We start from the raw sequence: 24415 nt of genomic DNA, 5'->3' as shown, positions 1-24415 counted from the left end.
GTCTTGCCAAAATGGAACCTTCTGAACTAACAGTTTGATGTGACAACATTATTTTACCCAATGTTTGTTTATTTTTTAAATATTTATTTTAGAGAGAAAGAGAGAGAATGTGCACATGCATGCGCACGTGAGTGGGGGGAGGGACAGAAGGAGAAGGAGAGAAAGAATCCCAAGCAGGCTCCATGCTGATTCCAGAGCCCAACGTAGGGCTCGATCTCATGACCCCGAGATCATGGCCTGAGACAAAATCAAGTCAGATGCTTAAGTGGCTGAGCCACCCAGGCACCACTCCGCAAGTTTATTTCTGAATTAAAATGTAACCCAATGAAAGTTTATTCTATACAGATGCTACATATTCATATATTGAATCCAGATACTTTTTGCGTTCCTGTTATGTGCCAGGCACTGTCTTTGCGGATACACACACACACACACACATACACATGCGTGGGCACGCACACACACACACACACACACACACACACACGGCTCATTTCTCAGGTAAAACTACATAGACCAGCAGTCAAGCGTTATACTATGATAGAGGCATCCGTAAAGCAGTAAGGGAGTGCAGAGGTGGGGCACTGGGCTTGGGGAAGAGAGAAAAGGCGATGGTTATTTTAAAACTTGGAAAACCAAGGAGCTTGGATGGCTCAGTCAGTTAAGCGTCTGCCTTCAGCTCAGGTCATGATCCCAGAGTCCTAGGACCGAGCCTGCATTGGGCTCCCTGCTCACTGTGGAGTCTGCTTCTCCCTCTCACTCTGTGCTCTGTCTCGCTCTCTCTCAAGTAAATGAATAAAATCTTTATTAAAAAAAAAAACGAAACGAAGCCTTGGAGAACCAGCTATAGTCAGGGGAAGGGAGCTGGGGGTGGGAAAAGGTGCCAAGAAGGAGAAAGAAAGTTCTAAGTCATGGATGTGGCGAAGAACACTACATCTTTGGGAAACTGTGAGTAGGACTGGCACTCGTTGGGTGTCCTCAGTGTGAGAGTTGAAACCATGCCTGTGAATGGAATGACCAAGGAGAATGTGGCAAATGAGATGATGTCAGAACTACCAAAGCGTGAGGAAGAAGGAAGGGGTCCCTCGGCAGGAGACTGAGAAGGGGCCACCACACAGATAGGTGGAAACCAGGAGGGAGGATGGGCTCAGAAGTCAAAGGCAGTGGTGACCAATGATGGCAGGCATACAACTAACCCATGGACTAAGGAGAGAACAGCGGCATGTAGGTCATTTGAAATCATAGTTTGAGTGGTTGGAAAAGTGAATGGAAATTAAAGACTGGGGTAGATGTGACTTTCAAGTAGATCGGCTGAGAAGAAGTTAAACTTGGAAGAAACAGAAATAACTAGAAGTGGTGCAGAATAGAAGTAAAGGCTTTTAAAGATTGATTTTAAGAGGCATCTGGGGGGCTCAGTTGGTTAAACATCCGACTCTTGATTTCAGCTCAGGTCATGATCTCAGGGTCATGAGATAGAGCCCTGCATCGGGCTCCATGCTGGGTGTGGAGCCTGCTTCGAATTCTCTCTCTCCCTCTGCCTCTGCCCCTCACCCTCACCCTCTCCTCTCTCCCTCTCTAAAAAAAAGAAAAAAAAAGTGGATTTCAATAATAGCTAACACATAGTGCTTCCTAAGTGTCAGGTACTCTTCTGAATACTTCACACATATTTTAACTCCTTTCATCCTCATGGCAACCGTAAGATGTAAGTACTATTATTATCCTCATTTCCAGTGAGATAACAAAGGCTCAGAGAGCTTAGGGAAACCTCCAAGGTAAATGGCAAAACCCTTGCTGAGATCCAGGCAGTTGGACCCCAAAGTCTCTGCTCTTAATCTCTAATTCCATGCTGCTTTTTATTTGTAGCCCGAAAACATTTTGCCCTTCCTCCATGCCTTTCCTAGTGAAAAACTAGGGCTTGAAAGAGAGAAAGAACATACATTCATTAATAACTAAAACAAATGGTTGTTGAAGAACCTGTTGTGTCCCAGGCACTGTCCTAGGTGCTAAGAATTATCAACGCAGGAGGAAAAAGTAAAAACAAATATCCCTGCCTCACAGAGGTTAAATTCTGTGGGAAAGCCAAATAAGAAGAAATCAGTTAGTGAATTAGATATTTTGAGGGTAATAAGGACAATGGAAAAGGAAATAGAGCATACGAGGATGGTCTTAGCAGGTGATGTTAGGAGTGGCAATTCTCAGACAGGAAGCCTTCGGGAAGGTGACTTCCGATGAAGGAATTGAAGGCAGTGCAGGAGCCGGCCAGGCAGATGTCCAGGGAGGAGCCTCCCCGGCAGAGGGAAGAGCAAAAGCAAGAGACGGGTGGACAAAGTGTTCACAGATCCCTTCCCCTTCTCCAGGAGAATTTGACATTTGACTTGCTCAACTTTCTAGCTCTGTTTCCCTGGAGACCTGATAAAAGTAGAATGTTAGCCATGTTACTAGGCAACATTGCTGATGGTAGAAATGACTACTGTTTGGTCAGCTGCATCTGGACTAGAAGAATGACAAATGCCTGGAAGGAAGCCACACCACGGGACTTCTGTGATTGTGGGGACACCTATGACTGGGCATGTCCCTTGACACACAGAAAGGCTATCTATTGAGGTACAACAGATATTAGTCCCTTTGGAGCACATCCTGTTAAGCCAGGATAAAAGCAGACCCCACCTCAGTGGATCTCTTTTCCTTGTGCCTGAGATGATCTGGGGAGGAAGGGCTCACGGAGAGACGAGGTCCTGGGCAGGGTGTGGATCACACACAGACAGTTATGAAGGTTCCTCCAAAGGTAGAAAGCCTGGTGCCACTTTGCTGCCAAGCTGTGACTTTAATCCTGGATCTTTCTAAGTGATTCTGGTGCCAGATGAGTGTTAGGATAATCTCAGAGTCTGAATGTTGAAATGAACCTAGGAAGACCCCTGGTGATGTTCCAGGCCACAAGCAGGGTTGGCCCTGGCATGCTGGAGGAAGAGCCGCGAGGCCGGGGTCTGGAGCAGAGTGAGGGAGGGGCAGGGTAGAAGAATAAGGCCTGAGAGGCAAAAGCTGTGGATCACATAGGACCCTCTTGGCCCCTGTAAAGGTTTGGGCCTGGCTCTGGGCGAAATGGGACATTTTTGGAGGTTCAAGCGGAATGTTGTCAGTATCTGACTTGTGTTTCAACAGGACCACTCTAGTTGTTAAGAATACAGTGTAAGGGGCACAGATGGAAGCAGGGGGATTGTTTAGAAGGCCAGTGCAGTAATCCAGGCAAGACGTGAATCAGATGGCTCGCACCAGGATTGTAGCTGTGGTTCTGGATATATTTTGAAGGATAAGCACCAAGATTTGCTGAAAGATTGAATGTGATATATGAGAAAAAAGAGAAATTGTGACTGTAAAGTTTTTTAGGCCTGAGCATCTGGAAAAAGTTTGTTTTTGAGCATAACTAGATATCTAAGTAGACTTGTTAAGTCAGCAGTTGGCTATAAGATGGAGGATTTCAGGGTAGGTGAAGAAGGATGGTCATCTTCACGAAAAAGGAGGTGATAGATTCAGGAACCAGATAACCCTTGATTTGGCGGGAGGGGGCATCTTCCACCAGATTGGGAATGATGGCTATAGATGCATTTTGGTGGGGTGGGGGAGGCTGAGAAAGGTGAGAGTTTATGCCTTATGGCTTCTGTGAGGTAGAAAGCGACCCATCTGTGGGGTGCTGGTGAGGGTCAGGGAGGTGGCAGGATGTGACAACAAGGAAGGCATGGGGTAGGTTCCTCAGGAGAAGGGCAAATATTTAGAATGGCCGGTTTGCGAAATAGGGAGGCGACATGGACAGGAGGACCTCATCTGTTTTACTTTATTACCACATCATGGCGCCCGGCCCTGCCACAGGACCTGCTTACAGAGTGCGGGAATCCTTTCTCTCATTCGTGTGTCATAGCAGATGGAGTGCAGAAAAGAGAACCCTCACAGTGTGTCTGTAAGAACCAGTAGTTCACTTGGAATAACATGAAAACGAGAGCATGAACCTATGAAAATGTCTATAATGAACTTCATTTAAGAAGTGTGGCCACAGTGAGCTCCGAAGGGACGAGTGAATGAGTTCAAGTGAGTTCAAGCACGACTTGATCATCTCTTCCTATGCCATGGTCAGAGTCATCTTCCCGGAGCACAGCCCTGTCATGTCTCTCTGCTGTGCAGGGGCTCTTGATGCTCCCCACGGAGCACCCCGCCCGGCGTCACCACTGCTTGTCAGAGTGACCTACCCTGGGCCCTTCACACACAGGCCTGTTTCATCCTCACAACCTTTAAAAGAAAACAGCCCTCAGTTAACTAGATCCGGGGAGTGTAGTCTGAGATGTCAAGTCTCCAAACAATGTGAAATGCCTCAAAGGAAGATTGCATCAGAATATGAAGGCTTCCAGGCTCAGAATTCACAGGGAGTAGACCACTCAACAAACAGCCTAAGTACCCGCAGTATGTCAGGCATCGTGTGGTGTGCTAGACACTGAGAGAGAAATATAGTACATTCCCAGCCCTCAGATTGCTAATAGACTGAAGACCACAGAAATCCATAAGTGGTATCATTCAGTGTGTGAGCCCCTCAATGGCAGTAGACTTCAAGAGTGTTAAATATGATGTCATCTCAGCTGCTGGAAGTTAGGGACTTGAGATGAAAATTGAGCTAAGTCTCAATGAATGAATATATGTATATAGAATATATATAGTGGTTTAGTATATTTGTATATTTTGTATATATGTATTAAAGGAATGGAAGGAAAATAAGCACAAACAGAAGACATAGTATAATCATTTTATAAAGCTCTCATTGATGGGTCAGTGGCATTTTAGGGGGCATGCTGCAATGGGTGGAACATTCCTGCACAGCGGATGAATTGACTTCTCCAGAAAGCCAGTAGCGTTTCCATTGAGTAGCCCTGGTGAGGGGAGCTGCCCTAGAATCTCTGGGTACTGTAGCTCTTCAGAAGGAAACTGTAGAGGTAGACGAGTCCCATTTTTCAGATGCGAATTTTCATCTGAAAGGTTAGGTACCTTGTCCCAAAGCCGAAGGGGATTCAGTGGCTGTCCAGATCTGCTGTTGCCTCTCCAGCATGTGCCTTTCACCCTGTGCACACTGCTGTGGAATCGCATGGAAGTGTTACAGTTGCACAGATCAAGGGGCCAAATACTGGCTTGTGAAACAGGATCTTAAGATAAAAACAAGTGCAAAATGACTAAAATGGAAAATGGAAAGTTAGAGAATATGAATTTCCTGAATTACATCTTAGATTTTCTAAAAGATTATTCGCTATACACCTGCCATAAAAAAAAAGAATAACTTTCACCCTATAGTAAACATTAAAGAAACAGAAAATAGGGGCGCCTGGGTGGCACAGCGGTTAAGCATCTGCCTTCGGCTCAGGGCGTGATCCCTGCGTTGTGGGATCGAGCCCCACATCAGGCTCCTCCGCTATGAGCCTGCTTCTTCCTCTCCCACTCCCCCTGCTTGTGTTCCCTCTCTCGCTGGCTGTCTCTATCTCTGTCAAAAAAAGAAAATCTTTAAAAAAAAAGAAAGAAACAAAAAATAAAACATGGTATAAATTAAGAAAGTAAAAACATCCCATATATCCATATTACAAATGAAAGTAATGTTCCTTAGGGGGAGAATTTGAGCTCTTGTTTTAGTTCTCATATAATCGTCTGAAATTGCTTAATGACTGATAATTTCATAAACAAAATATTCTCTATGAAGCTAAAATTCCTTTCCCAATTCCAAGGCAACAGTTTAAATACGTAAATAATCATTAAAATAATATCATAAAATAGGGTTTTAGGCCTTGGGTTTCCCTTTGTAAAGTGAAAGTGTGATCATTCTTCCTGATCTTACTTACAAAACAAGTTACTCCTGTGGTTCAAAAACATGACACAGCAACATCTAACGTAGGGTTACAAGGACGCTCAGTGGTGGCGGCTCGGTCGGTTCAGCGGCTGCCTTCAGCGCAGGTCCTGATCCCAGAGTCCTGGGATCGAGTCTCGCATCGGGCTCCTTGCTCAGTGGGAAGTCTGCTTCTCCCTCTGCCTGCCGCTCCCTCTGCTTGTGCTTTCTCTCTGTGTGTGTTAAATAAATAAGTAAAATATTAAAAAAAAAAAAAAAAACCAACCAGTAGTTCAATAGCTTTTTGACTCTTTTCAAAATGCCTTCTTCCAATGGCAAGGAAAAGTTTCTTGTTTATTCCTAAAAAATTGTGTTCAGCAGCGCCTGGGCGGCTCCATCCGTTGAGCATCCAGCTCTTGGTTTCAGCTCAGATCTTGATCTCAGGGTCGGTCGTGGGATCGAGCCTCACTCAGCTCGAGCTCAACAGGGAATCTGCTTGGGGTTCTCTCTCTTCCTCTCCCTTCCGCCTCTCTCCTGTGCGTGCACGCTGCGTGCGCTCTTGCTCTTTAAAATAAATAAATAAAATCTTAAAAAAAATATGTTGTGTTCATATAGGTTTAACAGTATGCATTTTGTAAACATGGAGAAAGGAGTTGTTACCTATGAATCAGTTATCAGTGCCCATTCTTTTTTGCCCTGATGTAAAAGGGTTACAGTCAACACTCGAGTCTTACTCTTATGACAAATATTTGTCCATTTCCAAGCAAGTAGCTATTTTCGAGGCTGCCATGCAATAAGAGCATGTATAAAAAGCATTCCTTAGATTACATCAGTGCACATTAGAAGCCAACGTAAACTCATTGTAAACCAGGAGACTGTACGTATCCTATTCCTGTACAGTCATACACCCTTGAGGGCCAATCGTGTAAACACCCAACTTTGTGCTATAAACAACACTATTCAAAACTCAACACACTCAATAAAATGGAACAAATCCTGAAAGGTCAACACATTGCTTCCTGGAAAAATAAGATTGCTTTAGATCTCTGCTCCGTGACTCCAGGTTATCTTATTATGACCAAATCCAAAACAGCCCACAGGCAGGCTGTTACCAAATATAGCGTTAGTAGTTAGAAACCAGAAACAGGAACTGGAAGAAACAAGCCCCCTGGAAGTCCAAGGGGACCGCTTTGTGACTGTTACACCAGAAGGACATTTCCTGCTTTCTGAATTAGGAAAGAAAAGAAAGCCCAGAGAATGATTTCAGTGACTTGAAAGCACCTACCGAAAAATCCTTGGGGACTTAACCCAATCCCAAGGTGCAGTCTGGCCAGCAGGGTCACCCTGGAGAGGAGTTTGGGACACCTGAGCTTGTCGGTCAGAGTCAATTCCCCACTGTGATTTCTGGTGCACATGGAAGGTAACTTCTGCTTCTCTGAGTTAGAGCCGTCAGTGTCAACCCCACAGCCAGTGGCCTGTTGGTGAAGAGGCTCACGGGCGGTTCACTGGAAAGTAGAGGTGATAAAAAATGATAGACTCCAGGACGATTCCAGAGGAGTTCATTTTGATAATGTGCCCTGAATTCTGTCTTCTGTCTCCTTCCCCCACCCTCTGGCCCATCCTGTCTGGATTTCTAGTAGATCTTTGTCTCTTGTCAAATTTGAATTGAGAAACGGAGACTCAAAAATTCTTTCTTAGATTAGCCTATTGTTTTAGGTGTAACTCAGAATTCTGATGAAAGAGTAGATGGCCTTAATGAGGAGACTGAAAATGAAGCCCTCATCCAAGATCTGTGTTGGTTTTTTTGGTAAGATTTTATTTATTTGTCAGAGAGAGTGAGAGCATGCACAAAAGGAGGGGGGATAGGGGGAGCGGCAGGCAGAGGGAGAAGCAGGCTCCCTGCCAAGCAAGGAGCCCGATGCGGGACTCCATCCCAGGACCCTGGGATCATGACCTGAGCCGAAGGCAGCCGATCAATCGGCTGAGCCACCCAGGCGTCCCTAAGATCTGTTTATTATGAAGTTTCTGTGTACCCTCATGTCACCATTCTACCTTGGGTCTTTGAGGAATGTAAAACAGAAGTCATTTGATGGTGAAAATCATTTTAAAGAGCAGCCTTGCCCATCTCTGTTGGACGGTGGCGGTTGCTTTTCGGGAAACACTATTTCAAAGTCCCTGTTGCATCTAAGTAATTAAAATATGCCTTAGTTAGGACTTCCTTGTTATGGTGGTTTATTCAAAATGATACTTTTGATCTTCCCTAGAACTTGACTCTTGTCATCTATCACCTTGACAATTTAATGTGGAATGAATTCCTGGCCACGAGAATAATATATGAGTACCTTTCACCGTATCCTCTCGGGTTTAACGTGGGCCTGGACCTAAATGCCTTTCTTAGATCATCCGGTGCCGTCCGATGCCAGTTAGTGAATGAGGAACAGTTCCTTTTATCTCACTACTACGGATTGTTATGCTCATGTTACTATTGATTGTTTAATAATGCATCTTTTCCCTCAAATAACGCAGCACTGTTGGACTTCAGGTGTGTGAGTGTGTGTGTATGTTTTCCTATAAGAAGCAAATGAGATTTACCATATATTTAGTCTCTGTTGTTGATCCTGGGTTATAAGTCACCAAGACCTGTGTTTCAATGTCTCTGTTGAGTAGGTTTGCTCTGATATGGAGGGCATGATCTTGTGTTCTAATCAGGGCTCTGCACTTGGAGACCCTCTCCAGTCCTCTAATCCTATCCACCGAACAGACCCACTAGTCCTCCTCTGCTCACTTGCTTCCTCTCAAAGTCCGCTCCTTCCCATTTCACTGAGGACACTGACAACATAAGGGTCCTCTCATCCACACAGGGGCCCTGAGATAAAGATGCAGCTAATACTGGGACTACATTTTAACTGTAAGGCTAGTAAGTTTCTAGGTTATATCTGGAGTCTTCTGTTTAGTATAAAGAGTGCTGCTCCTTCTTCCTCTATTGTACTGTTTTCCTTTATAAACTCTTGCATTTTTGTTATGTTTATTTTATAATTTCTATTGTTTTAGAACAGCTAGCCTTTGTATAGTTAAAAAAATTAACCCAGAATTGTTTTGTGCTCACTTTTTAAACTATGTAGTAAAACACTCCCAACTAGAAGATACATACCAACCAAAAGATTTAACAAAAAAACAAGATACCGTTCAAAATAGCAACTATCAGGGGCGCCTGGGTGGCACAGCGGTTGGGCGTCTGCCTTCGGCTCAGGGCGTGATCCCGGCGTTATGGGATCGAGCCCCACATCAGGCTCCTCTGCTATGAGCCTGCTTCTTCCTCTCCCACTCCCCCTGCTTGTGTTCCCTCTCTCGCTGGCTGTCTCTATCTCTGTCAAATAAATAAATAAAATCTTTAAAAAAAAATAGCAACTATCACATATATAGGAATTAAGCCAACCAAGAATACACAGGAACCTCAAAGAAAACTTTAAAATGTCTAGTAAATGACATATAAGATAATTCGAATTAATGGAGAGAGATTATATGTCCTTAGATAGCACAGAATTGATATTGCAAAGAGATCCAGTCCCCACAAATTATTTTATGAATAAAAGCAATATTAATAAAATTCCAATTTGATTTTTTTTTAGAAACTTGATAAACTTATACCAAAATTTATATGACAAGTGCTCACTTATGGCAGTGGTGGGGAATAGAGTGGCATAAAGGGATAAAAGGAAAGAAAGAGAGGGGTAGGAGGAGGAGAGGGAGGGAGGGAAGAAGGAAGAGGCATTGCAGGAATGATAATTACTATGCACTGAGGAATATGGATAATTCAACCCTGTGCCATTGGGGTTCCCCTCTCCCTACCATATGCACACACACACACACACCACCCCAACTATGTGAACTAATTTATTTAAATATTCTTCATAGAATATGAGTCAGGTGCTCCATTTAAATCTCATCCTTTTCTTCAGCTGTAAACTTCTAAATCTCTGTGCAAATGTTTCTATTGTATTTCACAAGCTAGAAATTTCTTTTTTTTTTTCCAAGCTGGAAATTTCTTAACTCCAAATTCCACAACTAGAAGAATCATTAGCTGTAAGAGTCATCATCCTTTTGTTTCAAAAGCAAAAATCTAGCTGGAAGAATTATCTCTAAGTGATATAAACTCCATAAGGCTATGCCTTATGTCAGGTTTATCCTCTATCCCCAGGACCAAGAGTAGTAGCAGGCCAGTGTAAGCGCTCACTAGAATCCATTCTGTGGAACGAAGAGGTGAGTGAGCAAAGAAGAGTAGATGAGACCGTTATTGCCAAGTGGAAAGGTGCAGTGGGCATCTAACAGCTGTGGAAAGGGGCTGAGACCTTTGAATCACAGAGACAGTATATCCATTTGTGGGCATCTCACACCATAACTTAAGAGACTGTGACCAGTACAAGAGAGAAACCCACACCCCCTGTCTGAGGCCTGGTGGAAGGTATGCTTAGCCTAAAGTTGAGAAGATTAATGGGAACATGAGATTGGATAGCAGATACTTGAAGAGGTGCCATGTGGAAAGTTGAAATGGCTTAAGCTTATTCCATGTGTCCTAGAACACCAAATAGAACCAATAACAGAAGTTTTAGGAAGGAAGATTTTGGCTCAGTACAACCCAGACTCTCAAAAAGTCTAGAAGTTTCTGAAAATGTCATGTGAAGTAGTGAGTTTTCTCTTATTAGAGATGCCCTTCCAGAAAGTGAATAGCCCAAGAATCCGTGTGTCATGCAAACAATGTTCCTTTGTTCTCTACATATAATAAATAGTGCTAAGCAGTGAGGTCAGGCAGTGATAAAAAATGATAAGTCCCTGGTAAAAATAAATAAATAAACAGTTAAAATACAACATTAGATATAAGTGCTTTGTGAAAATTAAAGCCATATAAGAAGAGAGAGTGACAAGTATCCTACTCTAAAAAGGGTGGTCCAAGAAGTCCTCTCTGAAAAGGTGACATTTGAGCAGAATTAGAGGAGCGGAGGGAGGGATGTGGGTGTCTAGAGGAAGACAATGCCAGCAAAGGCAACAGAAGAGGCCAGCGTGCCAGGTCCAGTGGGAGCACAAGGGAATGTCACCCCTTACAATGTTTCTCATTTGCATCGTCTTCATCAGGTTTGACACCAGTATTAACCTAAAGTGAGCATCACCACTGGTGCCCGGGGGCACTGTGCTTCCGTAAATATCAGTGGTCTTAGATTTAAGCTTTCAGATTTCGGTCTGACTTGTGAGATTTAGGACAAAGAATTTAATCCCATAGCGTTTGGGACCTAGGACCTTATGAACTGCTAAAGCAATTAGCATGACCCGTTGTTAACACCTCAGCCAGAGTGTGTGGCAGAAAATGTCAAGAGCATATCTCATTGTCCCTACAAGACTTGAAGTTACCAAAAGGCAGGATGCATGTCTGATTCCTCTCTGTGCGCACCTGCATGTCTTAGACCTGACACGCACTCAAGAAATGTGTTGAGTGGATGCATTAACATGCTTCAGCAGCTCTAAGAATTCAGTGACTGTCTTAATAAAAACAATGATATGAACATGCAGCTTAAAACTGAATCATAAACTGACAGAGGAAAGCTTTGTGTGGGGTAATTAATGAGGAGGTAATAAAAATCAGATCTTCCCCCAAAAGTAGAAAAAGCAGCCAGTAGCAAGTAATTTTCCTTTAGTGATATCAGATTAAACGCAGCCTTCTAGAACTGGGTAAGCACAGGGGGAGCATTATTCTTAGAATAATTAGCATAAGCCTTGGACAAAGAAGTGAGATAGGCCCTATGTTTGAGCAACAGACCTGGAAAAAAAAAGTTCTTCGAGGATGTATTGCAATAATGTGCTAGGGAGAGATCAACACACCCTGACTCATACATGGTTATATGCCCTCATGTGCTAGAAAACTACAGCCCAAAACTTGTGTAGAAAAAAATACCATGCTGTTTTGGCATAGAAACTTCCAGAAATTGAGCTGCCTCAGCGGAACAAGTTATAGAGTCAGTTCGGTGAGACCAGTGGAATATGTTTTACAGAACTGAGAATTTATGTTTTGACCGTATGTGGTTGTTTTATAATAAAATTGTAGTTGAGTGCCATGGCAAAACCCAGGTTTTTCTTATCCAGACGGTTGCCCATTTATTCGGATGTTGTGCAGAGAAGTATACTGCAACATCCCAAAGTAAACCATATTATGGGCAGTGATTAAGTTCCCTAACAGTATTAATACTTGACCTTGTACCCAGGGATGGGATTTTATGAGCTTCCCTAAAAGTCTAAAAACCTCCATGTTGTTTTGTGGGAAAATGCTTTCTTCATTCTAAACAACAGGTTTGCAAGGGGATTTTTGAGGGCTTTTTTAATGTTCATTAACTCTCTAGAATGCTTTAGTCTTTCGGGGATTTTTAAAAATTAACTTAAAATTTAGTGGTTCTTGAGTAATGGTGGTACTTTCATGATACAGGTTTATTCTATTCTCTGAACTTTGTAGTCCTGCACTAATTAAATTTCTTTAAAGAAATAGAAATAGCAGAATTTCAGAATTGCCAGAGAATTAGAGGTGATTTAGTATAGTTCCCATCCAGTAGAGAAATCTCTTCTATAACATCCTTGACAGATTAATATCGAGTTTCTATTTGAGTATATGTGGTGATAGGGAGAAGTATTCTGTTCAATGAAATTTTTGCCATGAAACTACAAATAAATCAGTACGTATTTGTTGAATGGTGACTAGTACCCAGGACTGTGTTTGGTATTATGGGGAAAACAAAATAATTAAGGCTCCATCTCTGCCCCCAAAGGAGCTTAAGGAATAGTTGGAGAGAAATGAGAATAACATATTCATTCATTATACCATCTTATTTTGTTGCATGTTAAGTTCTGACAACATGAAGCTTGGTCTTGGCTCTGAAGCTTGGTCTTGGCACTGTTGCAAAGGAAAACATTCATATACATCCTTCTAAAATGCAAGATAATTGTCGCAGTGTGTGTGTGTGAGCGCGTACATGTGGTCATCTTTCAATGGCCATTGCTCGCGATGACTGCAAAGGAGGAAGAACAGTTAAGTCTACCTGGGGAAATCGAGTTTGTCAATATTCTATATAGGATTATTTACATTATATTCCTGGGGGAAGGAAGTGTTACGGTATGTAAGATTTGTGAGGCAAAGTAAAATTGAATATATGTTCGCTTGGAAGATTCTAGCAAATGAGGACTCGGGTTTTTTTGATGTAATAGCATTTCTTCTTCCTAAAGAATAAAGGAATAAAGGCTTTTAAATGTGCATAGTGACTTTTTGTCATATAATAGCAAGTTCTAAACACTAGCTTTCCTAAGAAGTAAACTATGCTAACTGGCAATATTAGGGTCAGCTATTTTAAAATTGAGCTGATGTCTCAAAGCATATTAGTCCTTAAGAGCTGGTGAGATTCTTTGCACTGATACCTAAAGCTAAGGCTCTGTGGCTTTAAGTTCAGGCATGTTAGCTTATGTTTTTGGATGTTGACGTTAACTTTTAAAATGTAGGTGCTATGGTGATATATGGAATTGTTGAATCACTATATTGTACACCTGAAATTAATAGAACACTGTAAGTTAACTGGAATTAAAATAAAAACTTAATTTAAGGGGCACCTGGGTGGCTAGTTGGATGAGCGACAGCTCTTGGTTTCAGCTCAGGTCATGATCTCAGGGTCGTGGGATCAATCCCCGCATCGGCCTCCGTGCTCAGTGTGGAGTCTCTTTGGGATTCTCTCTCTCCTCTCCCTCGACCTCTCCCCTGCTTGCATGTGCTCTCTCAAATAAATAAATCTTTAAAAAATAAAATAAAAACTTAATTTTAAAAAAGAAGAAATCAACCACACCATCAACCACAAGTCTTTTGTCTAATAAACAGGCCATCAATTACAACATCATTTTACCTTGGAAGAAACCTTGTGTGCTCACTGGAAATGCAAAACCTGCGTTGATTTTTATAATTTCAGCTACATCAGCTAAATTTAAAGAGGAAAGTTAAATCCTTCCCCCCAAGCTCAAACAGAAAGCGTGAACTCTCCCATGGATAGGTTTTTAGGTGAAACACATGGCTTTTCTGAGCCTCCGTTTTATTAATGAGCAGAATAGACATTTCCATTTCACAGTTTATTGTGAAAAAATGGTGGTAAAATAGAAATATATTACTTTTATTCTCTTTAACTAAAGACTTCAAATGCCTTCATCTGGTGCATTTCCTTATAGCCCTAAGTGTGATTAGTTGGGTTCTCTGGTAAACAGATTGAGAAAGGTCTAAGATAAAGGACCAAATGCTCAATTCTTCCCTCTCCCAGAGGACCGTACAGGAGCTTGGTAGAGGACAAGACCAGTCAAGAGAACATTTGATGAAAGCTCAGCTCTGGTCCCAAAGTCGCTATATCCATCTCCTGGTGAGCTAAGCCAGACCTCAGATAGTCACAAGGCCTTCCTTTCCCTAAGCACCAAAGGCTATGTGATCTGGATGAGGAGGGACTGGGGGGCAGCTCAAGAAGCTTCCTTATGCTCTTTCCCTGCACTTTAATCTTTGCCTGCCTGGAGCGGGAAAGGGGACACTCGGGCAAGGAAGAGACCAAGGTGGGAAGGGAGGGTGGGGTGAGGGGAAGGGGGGAGGAGGAGATCGCTGATTCACCCTAAAGCCAAGGAGAGAGCTTGTCTGAGCTATCCTCCCCAGGCCCTCCTTCAGTACTTTCCACTTCCAAGACAGAGGCAGCTCTAGACGCAGCATATCACCAGCTTCGAGGAAGAAGAGAGACTTCAAAGTGGTGACTCCCAAGGGAAACTCTAAGGAGAGTCCAGACGAACTAATCTTGAGAGCTCCCGCCACTTGAACTCAGAGCCTTCACTCCTTATGAGCACCAAGGGTCACTACTTTTCCTTTAATGCTACTATCTCTACTAGCCCCGTTTCTCCTAGAAAGAAGGAAGGAGGAACAAAGAAGAGTCTTACGTTCTGCCCAGAGGTCAACCATCTAGATAAGTCAGAGAAAGATCCATAACTGGAATTCACTCTTCGTGGTAAAAGATCTATTTCCCTGGAATGTGTGGAACCTTTCTTATCCAAATGAATGATATTTCTGGAGTCCGGATAGGTCAGCTTCCAAAAAGCATGATGATTTCCTACCATCCAACAAACCCAAATGACTAAGAATTGCCATGAGTCTTGCCTTACCTGCAAGCCTTCTATGATGTCATAACGACGTACAGATATTCTCTCGTAAACGACACCATCTGTTCCTTCACGTGACATTGACCACAGCCTTGACACCTTTCACATGCTGAGTGCTGTTGCAATTTATTCGTTATCAGAGTAAATTTCTAAAATAAATGATCATTTTCTAAAAAACCCTTTCAGTACAGTTTTTTGTCTGTGCTTCCACAGTGCTTCCATTGTTTAGCATGATGCATTTTTGTGCGGCTTGTTCAGCGCTGTTGTCTAGCTAGCCCAGAAGATTTATGTTTCTCTTTGGACTCCCCCAATTTCTTCCTTCTTACTCCTGTTCGCAGATTTATCAGCGAACTACAGGGTGTCCAGGGCTAAGTCAGTTGAGTACAGAACTAGGATTTCAGTTCCTGGAGATTGCTTCAAAAAGAGCTTTCCCTTCATTATTTCAAGAGCATAATTATAAATATTTTACATTCCTCAGGCAACTGAAACAAACTGTGTCTATTATGAATCATTAACTGTAGGTTCCTAATGTTTATCCATAGTTTTTTTACATCCACTACATTTTCTCACATGGTTTTGACTTTGAAATGCTTTCCACTTAAATCTTAAATTGCCATGAATCAAATAATTCACTAGTCCACTTGGCTTATGGAAAAATGCCATGAAGCAAAAACAGTTTTGTAATCTGATCCACTCCCTCATTTTTTAATTTTTTTTTCTAGTGCCTTTTGCATCCCGCAGCAACCGACCTCCTAAGGAGAAGAAAACACAGTGTAGATACTACTAAGATATAAGAAATGAGAGCACCCTTCATAGCTGGAACGTCTCCGGCTAACCAGAGGTTAGAAACATTAACATTTGGGGCGCCTGGGTGGCTCAGTCAGTTAAGCGACCAACTCTGGATTTTGGTTCAGGTCATGATCTCAGGGTCATGAGGTCAAGCCCTGCACTGGGGCTCCGCACTGGGCATGGAGTCTGCTTAGGATTCTCTCTCTCTCCCTCTCCCCCTCCCCCACTGCACTCACAAAAGTGTACGTGCTTGCGCTCTCTCTAAAAATAATTAAAATAAAATGACATTTATAGTATGTATAGTCATCCTTCCCCTCAAAAAGTCAGTGTGTCTGTATTACAGTGATAGGAGAATCACCTTTATTAAGGGAAGTATCAGATGTAGACATGATCCTAAGGCAGATGGGATGGTTTCTTTTTTACTGTGCCTCCCAAGTTTGTCTCCCTGTTTGTGTATCTTAAATGAGTAAGCACTTAGCTCCGGCTTTAGGAAGCACTAGGCAGACCTCATTTGGCAATTTGGAAGTTGTGTGAAATGAATTGTTTCATCTCAGAGGAAGGTAGCTAGAAGCCAAATACTTCCAGATGTTCACTGGCATCCGATTTTATAAGTGTGCGTGCTTGCCCTTGTTGTGGTTTGTTTCCCTTTGGTGGGAAAAATGTGTTTGTTTACTCACCTCATATTTACTGCACTCCTAATTCGTGCCAGGCAGTGTTGGTGAGGATGGAGTCCGCCTCTAAAGAGCTTCCTGGTCTAGGAGGTAAAAGGATGAGCAATTATGCTGTGTTTCCTTAGGAGCTGTGATGGGGGCCAACCAGGGCTTAAAAGACTGTTCCAGTTCTTTTTTTTTTTTTTTTTAAGATTTTATTTATTTGTTTGAGAGAGAACGGGGGGGGTATACTAGCAGGGGGAGAGGCAGAGGGAGAGGGAGAAGGAGGCTCCTCACTGAGCAGGGAGCCCGATGCAGGGCTCGATCTCAGGACCCTGGGAGCATGACCTGAGCTGAAGGCAGACGCTTAACCAACTGAGCCACCCAGGTGCCCAGTTCTGTTTAACTATATATCCTTATTCTGTACAGTAATGACTCAGGAAAGTATGCTTTAACTTTTTCAGTGTTTAATTCTTCTCCTGGACTAATGGCATTCAGTTCCCTCAGGCACAGAAGTTTCTGATAATGCTCAACTCAAGAAAATGTGCTTGATGCCTGGGTTGGTCATGCACAGGTGAGCCTATAACAAGTGTACTATTGCTCTACCTTCCCACCGAGAGAATTCATAAATTCAAAAATTCAAGTTTTAATCAGTTCATCCCTCCAATACCTTGAATTTTGCTTCAAGGACATGGACTCCGGGCATCAGAGGTGCCAGGGTATGACTTTTTTTTTTCTTCTCCTTCCCCCATTGCTATCAAGGCAATGAGCAACCAATAAAAACAGACATTTTACTCAGCCCTTGTGTTTGTTAATAAACACTTTAAAATTGGGCAATTTGCTTAAGACTGGTATATTTCCCCCCCTCTTTCTTGTTACTCCCTGGCTATGCACTTCCTCTATACACTGTGTGTTATTACCTGTCCCCCATATAAGGACACAGGGAGCCCCACAGCCCTGCAGTTCCGCATTCCCGTTTCCCCTGGAGAAGGGCGCTGGCTTGTGCTGGTGAGAGGGAGGCCGTGTGCGGTGCTCGGGGATGTCTGTGCTTGTGCTCCCGTGGTCACTGCCCCCAAGTATACATGCACTGGCCTTGGAGGATAGCAAGACGTGTGAATCAGACATTTGCTGAGAACGAACGTGTTTAGATGTTCACCCCTTTAGAACCATCTTTCCCACCTTTTCAGTTCCTTTTCTTTCTCACCAAGATTTGTTTGTACCTAAAATATTTCCAGTGGTTAGCCCTGAAACAAAATCTGCATTTTCAGAGCGAATCCTGTCACTGGTGGAGGCAAATAGTGTCTCTTGAGAATTGGCGCTTTCTTTATCTTCTAGCACCTTGTTTCTGGGAGAGTAAGTTTGTAATTCACTGATAACTTAGAGACGTGCTAATTAACTTCCTTCCTTGTATCTCTGTCCCTTCTCCCGGGAGAAATGAGTCTACCTCAGAGAGGAAGAACCGCACTTGACCTTTGGCATCTTTTCTCTTACTCTTCCCAAGTGCAACCCTTTGCTCCTACCTCTGGAACCACGAGGTTCTGACCTTAACCCTCCCATAATCCATCCAAGTCCAGTAGCTTCAAAGTCCAAATGAAGGTGCTCCAACCCCACGAAGCCCACCCTGCTCACGCCAAGCCCGAGTGTTTATTGTACTTACCGCGCCGTTCACTGGGTGAACGGTATACTGCCTCGTTTGCACCCCTGACTTCTCATATGACTCTTTATGTCTCTCCAGTAGAAGTGTAAGTGCTCGTCGAACAGCAAACCTTGGTTATGCCTCCTTGATTTTCCTATGGTGCTTAGCATAGAGTGGATATTCAAGAAGTTTTCGTTGATAGAACTAAAACCTCTCTATCCTTAGTATCTCTGAACAAGCCCTGGGAAATAGGTCTTTAGGATATGTTTCTTGCTAGGTCATTCTTGGGTTAGGAGAGATTTTTTTTTTTTTATGTCAGACTGGGGGCAAATCTGGATGATTCGCTGCAGGGGAGAACCCTTTGGAATCAGCTGTATTTGAATCTGTGGGGTGGGAAGAGGATAAAGTTAATCACCTTTATATTGGCCCATCTGCCTCTTTGTGGCTGCCATCTACCTGTTTGTAACTAGGCCATAACCAAGTTAAAGCACTTCCTCTTCGGGACACCTGGGTGGCTCAGTGAGTTAAGTGTCTGCCTTTGGCTCAGATCCTGATCCCAGGGTCCTGGAATCGAGCCCCACATTGGGCTCCTTGCTCAGCAGGAAGCCTGCTTCTTCCTCTGCCTGACGTTCTCTCGCTCTCACTCTCCCTCTCTGATAAATAAATAAATAAACAAACAAACAAACAAACAAAATCTTTTTTAAAAATATAAAGCACTACCTCTTAAAGAATCAACCCCCATCTAAAGAATATGCCTGGATCACAAGTTAGCATATTGGAATGACACCTGTTGTTTTATCATACGCAGCAAGTTTTCTCACTGCTTACAGTGATAATACAGTCATAACTATGACTTAAAGTCTAAACGAGAGAAATAATTTGGGGGTTATAATGTATAGAAAAAGAGTAATGGACTTAATTGTTGAGGTTGTAGGACAGTACGTACTCTCATACGCTGTTATTGGGAGATGAATAAAGAAATTCAGCCTTTGGTGGGGAGAGGAATTCGGCATGACAGGTGTACCTTGTCTGGCACTACCCAGGCAATGCTGATTCTTCATTATTTTAGTCTTGAAACTAAAATTTCATATTAAAACACACACGCACTTCTTCTGGAAAAGATACAGAAGCAAGTGTTGCACTTCAAAGCACTCCCTCTGTTCAATGTACATAGCCATGGTAAGGTATAAAAAGAGATTTTAAAAATGCATACATGGATTCAAAAACAAGAGAGCATTTCTGTGGAGCAGGAATGGAATACTGAGTGGAGCTGAAGCAACTGTCGGGCTGTGAGCCAAAAGCAGGCAGTAGCAGCCAGGGCTCGGCTCCCGCCAGCAAGGGGAGCTAAAAATGCACGAAACGAGATAAGAGACCGGGAGCCTGGTCACTGTTTGAAGCCAAAGGCCCCCGCTCTGAAAGGAAGCTGAAAAGAATGACAAGTAACTGGATGGTGGACTGGTGCTTCTGAGGAAACCGTGCCTCCCAACCAGGAGCTGAGCCAGCCTGCCTGCTGTTTCCCGACCAGATCCGTGAGACCCTGACTTCAGAGCGGAACATCAGAAGGCCGTGATAAGAGCCAATGGTGGGTTGGGGGGCAGGGGGTTGGGTGCAGGAAACCACAAAAGAGTGCACAAGAGATGGTGGGAGACAATCTCCATCTCAGAACCAGCTTCCCACCCAGAGCACAGGAAGAAAACCATGCTCAGAGAAGGCTCTCAGCAAAATCAGCCGTTGGAACATTGATTCACTTGAGACCAAACTACATTTTGAAACAAATAATGAAGTCCAAATAAATACACTGACAATGGTCCAAGAGAAAGATACACCATTAAAAAATGGGGAGATGTGACAGAAGAGCAAATGGATAGAAAACATTTAGAAATTTTGGAAATAAAAAGTCCCTGAATTTAAAAATATGAAAAATAAGACTATGAATTAGATAAGAATCCAGAGTTAACCCAGAGCCCAGCACAGAGAGGCAGGGATTAAAGAGCACACACACCGTGGGTGATCGCCGAGAGGCTCTAACATACGTCTAATAGGAGCGACAGGGAAAACATGGAAGAAATGATGGCGCAAGGTGGAAGCAATATTTAAAGAAATTTTGCTGAAGTTTCGAAAATGAAGAAAGTTGAGTCCTTAGCTACAGATATTGAGCAGGATTAATCCACATACATTCAGGATTAAGGTGAAATTGTGGAGGATCTGGGGTTGAAGGCAAGATCTTAAAGAGACAGATCGTAGAGAAAGATAGATTGCCCACTAAAGAACAAACTCAAGGTGACAGCAGGCTTCCCAGCAGTGAAAATAGAGGCCAGAAGACGGAATAGTATTCTAGCACTGAAGGGAAATTGCTGTCCACAAGAGAATTTTATAACTTTCTACACTATTATTCAAGAATGAAAGCAATAGAGACCCGTTCAGATACACAAGGTATATGAGCTTTCAGTCCACAGACCCTTATTAAAAGAATTATTAAGGAATCTCCTTAGAGAAGATGCAGTAACTAAGAAAACTGGTTGAGTGCATGATTCCATAAACCTATAAATAAGCTCAGCCAACGATAGGTCATTTTTTTTTTTTAATGTGTGTTTCAGGAGAAAACAAACAAAGCCCAAGAACAACACAATGGGCTAGTTCAGTGGGTAGTTCCAACATGCTTGGAGCGGGGTTGCAAGACTGAAAACTTTAAATGTGTATGTTTTAAGAAATTATAGGTAGCCTCTTTCTAGAAATACAGTCTACACATTACTCACCAGGTGAGGCAGGATGGAAAATAGGAGGTGTGGAAAATGTGATCAATACAGCAGAAGGCAGGAAGAGGGAAGGAAAGGGATATATAAAAATAAAAAAAAAATACAGAAATAAATTCAAATATCAGTAAATATCCAAATATGAGTGAGCAAAATAATGTCATGGATTAAATTCACTGTAAAAGGAAAGAAGTGATTAGTTTGGATTTTTTTTAGGATCCATAAAAGAGACGCCTAAAAAATAAAACAAAATTACCGACAGGAGTGCAAAGTAGATGAAAGAACAATATTTTTTTAAAAAAAGCTGGTGGGGTACTGTTGATGCTAGACAGCATTTAGCCCTGCCACCTTCAAGAGTGCACTCTTTATCAAAACAAGATCTATATTTGAGTTTTAAAACGTGTAAATCTTGGAACCACCGCCACAAACAGGATAGAGCAGAATCTCAATAACCCAAGGCGAACTTCCCTGGTGCTGAACGTTTGCCATGAACCTCTGGCAACCGCCCATCTGTTCTCTGTCCTGTTTTGTAGAATGCCATGTAAAATCAGATGGCGTGTCATTTCTTGACATTGACATTGGTCTCAGTAGAAAAATTACCTAAATGCGTGTCATCATTGGAATGTTTTTAGTAAATTATAGCATAGGCACACTACGAGTTCTCTGGTCCTCAAAATGAAGCAGAGCCCTATGTGGCAACGTGTTACGGTCTTCAAGACAGACAACGGAAGGGAAAAGCTCCAGGTGCAGGAACAGCCCATGTAGTGAGAGCCCATGGGTTTGGATGTCCTATGTATGCATGTGCACAAGTAGAGATCTGGAAGGGTGTGCCCCAGACTTACTAGTCTTACTAAGGGATGGCACAAAGGTAGGGAAGGAGAAAGAAGGATGTTACCATCTGTGTTTAAAAAAAAAAAAAAGGTAATGACAAATAATAAAAATATTTAGGGATAACATTAAGTGTCCAAAATCTCTGTGAGGTAAGCTGTAAAACACTCTTGAAAGGCATAAAATTGGATAGGAATCAATGGAAACACACCGTGGAGAGAGAAAATCAATGCCATAAAGATGTTCATTCTTCTTAAACTAATTTATAAATGTAATTTAATTCCAATAAAAATACCACCATGGTGGGGTTCTTTTTCTTTCTGGATCTAGGCGAGTTGATTTAAAGTTCATTGTGAAAGACAAGCATGAGTGTGAACAGTTATCACAGTGATTACTGATGAGTTGACTTTCTCCCGTGCTTGACCTCGAAGGGCCTATTGTTCTTGGTATCCCTACATAATAGCGGACATACAGCAGATACGCCCAAACGCTTGACTTCTGAGGGCACACACAGAACTACTCCGCTCTCCTGTTCTGCCACTCCCATCAATGTCATTTCTATCTCCAGCATGTTCGAGATAAGCTGGCACTTGCTTCTGTTACTCTGTCTTTGTTATTTCAAGCAGCTTCTCTGAAGCTAAGTGGTTTTGTTTTGTTCTGTTTTCTTTTAACCTCAGCTCTTCGGTGCCTCATTCATGCAAATGAGATACTTTTTCAACTTGTTATCACAGGTGGGTTCTGCTTTTCGCTGCCTTGCGTTTCTGGAAATTGTCTAAATTAAGGGGATCTTATTTTTACATTATCATAGTGGATGTTATAATTCTAACAAAGTACTGAGACTCAAATAACTATCATCAAAGCTGTATCAGACAATCTAAGATGTAGCCATGACCATTAATGATTTAAAATCGTGACAAGTACTATCCAAAGGCGCTAATTTTGCCTTGACTGTGCAAGGCATTTCAACACGTGATAAAGTGGGCACACATTCCACTTAAAAATGCAACTCTTTGCTGGGATAAATGTGACAATTATGATCTTAAATATTTGATTTCTTTTCCTAGATCTGAGGACCACTTCAGGCATGGTTTGGTTGGGTTGTTTCCTTTTTTTTTTTTTTTTTTTTTTAAGATTTTATTTATTTATTTGAGAGAGAGCGCATGAGCTGAGGGAGAGGGAGAAGAAGGCTCCCTGCCTGAAGCAGGGCTCAATCCCAGGACCCAGGGATCATGACCTGAGCCGAAGGCAGGTACTTAGGCAGCTGAGGCGCCCAGGCGCCACGGTTAGTTCCTTTTTTTGAATTCCCAGTTATTTCCTTTTTTGAATTTTCACTTTGTTTGTCTTGAAAACACACTGAGTTTCATTTTTTTCCCCCTAAAAACTGCTGTTATCTCAAAATAATTTACAAATGAGAATTTATGAGTCCAAATTTTACTGAGCCCATTTCGGCAATCCCTGAAACCCTTGGGTTTCTTTTCCAGAAACATTACCTAGGTATTAATCACAGTGATGGAACAATTTTACATGTATATTTTTATCCCTCCGGGGCTTTTCATCGTAAGGCCTTGAGCATTTTATACAGGTTTGCCACCTGACATCAGCTGCCCCTTCGGATCTAGAGCATGATGGATCAAATTCCGGTCCCTGGCCCCATGGCCATCTCCAAGTCTTACAGACTCCTGGAAGGATTTGGTTCTCATGGTCCTCATTCCTGCTTCCATGGAAACGGCATTATAGATTTTTACCATCCCAGGCAGATTCTCCCTGTCTGTACAGATTTGATGCACGCATGCAAGTTTGTTCCTTTTTGTTGTGATTCTTATAAATTGACTAACAAAAGCTCTGTGTGTGTGTCTGTCTGTGCGTGTCTCTGTGTAGCAGATTTCACCAAACTTCCAGGCAAGACTGAAAGGTATTTATATCTCAAAATAGAAATAATGAGTATATACTCCAGCCTCCCACCATGTTGCCTGACCCATTTTCTTTGATTCAAGCCCCTCTCTGCTCTGCTGACTCACCACCTCCAACCTCCAAGCCTGTTCATCCCCGTATAGAGTAGGGTTGGCCATCTTTGTTGCCATGGCTTCATCTGACCTTTGCTTTCAGTGACTCACCTTATTCTGTATCCTTCCCTTCCTGGTTCCCAAACCAACTCAGATATTTTCCTTAACACAGATGATTTTTATTCAAGAATTATTCTCATATCCGCCTTTAGGATAGTAACTTTCTCACCTTGCTGTATTTTGGATTGGATTCTCTTGTTTATGCTTTTTCCATTTTGTTCTTTCCCCTTACCCCATTTCCCTCCCTTTTCAGTCTCCTTTTCCCTGCACAAACACCCCTTGTAGCTTCTGGTCTCAAGCGTTCTGAGGGTTGCCTCTGGATGAAAGTGGTGGAATTCCTCTGCATTGTGACACGTGTGTATGAGCTTGGGGGGGTGGGGGGGGCTTTATCCCTGCTCACCCCCAGCCGCTCTCCCTCAGCCTGCAACCCCGAGCCTCCTTTGAAATTGGTGTTGCAGCCTTTCTGTAAGGCTTGTTTGGCTCTCTAACCTTTAAATGATTGGCAAAAGGTAAAGAGAAGTGAGGTATCTAGGTTGAATTAACAAATTTCTCCAAAAAGCAGGAAAGAGGAAACAAAGAATTTCAAGTTCTTACAAGCTGCTCTTTTTTACAAAGATACCACAGAGCACCCTGTGCCGTTTGTTGTT

The 24415-nt window shown here is 42.6% G+C and overlaps 1 protein-coding gene across 1 annotated transcript in view; it reads left to right on the top strand.

Moving 5' to 3' along the window:
* Window positions 1-24415, top strand: part of LRRC8C (leucine rich repeat containing 8 VRAC subunit C) — a 78587-nt gene that overhangs the window by 43751 nt on the left and 10421 nt on the right. The gene's annotated exons all lie outside the window — the stretch shown is intronic.

Source organism: Ursus arctos, unplaced genomic scaffold (genome assembly GCF_023065955.2).
Source record: "Ursus arctos isolate Adak ecotype North America unplaced genomic scaffold, UrsArc2.0 scaffold_12, whole genome shotgun sequence".
In the NCBI taxonomy this organism is placed as follows: domain Eukaryota; kingdom Metazoa; phylum Chordata; class Mammalia; order Carnivora; family Ursidae; genus Ursus; species Ursus arctos.
The sequence above is the reverse complement of the archived record's forward strand: the minus strand, read 5'-3'. Positions and strand labels throughout refer to the sequence as shown.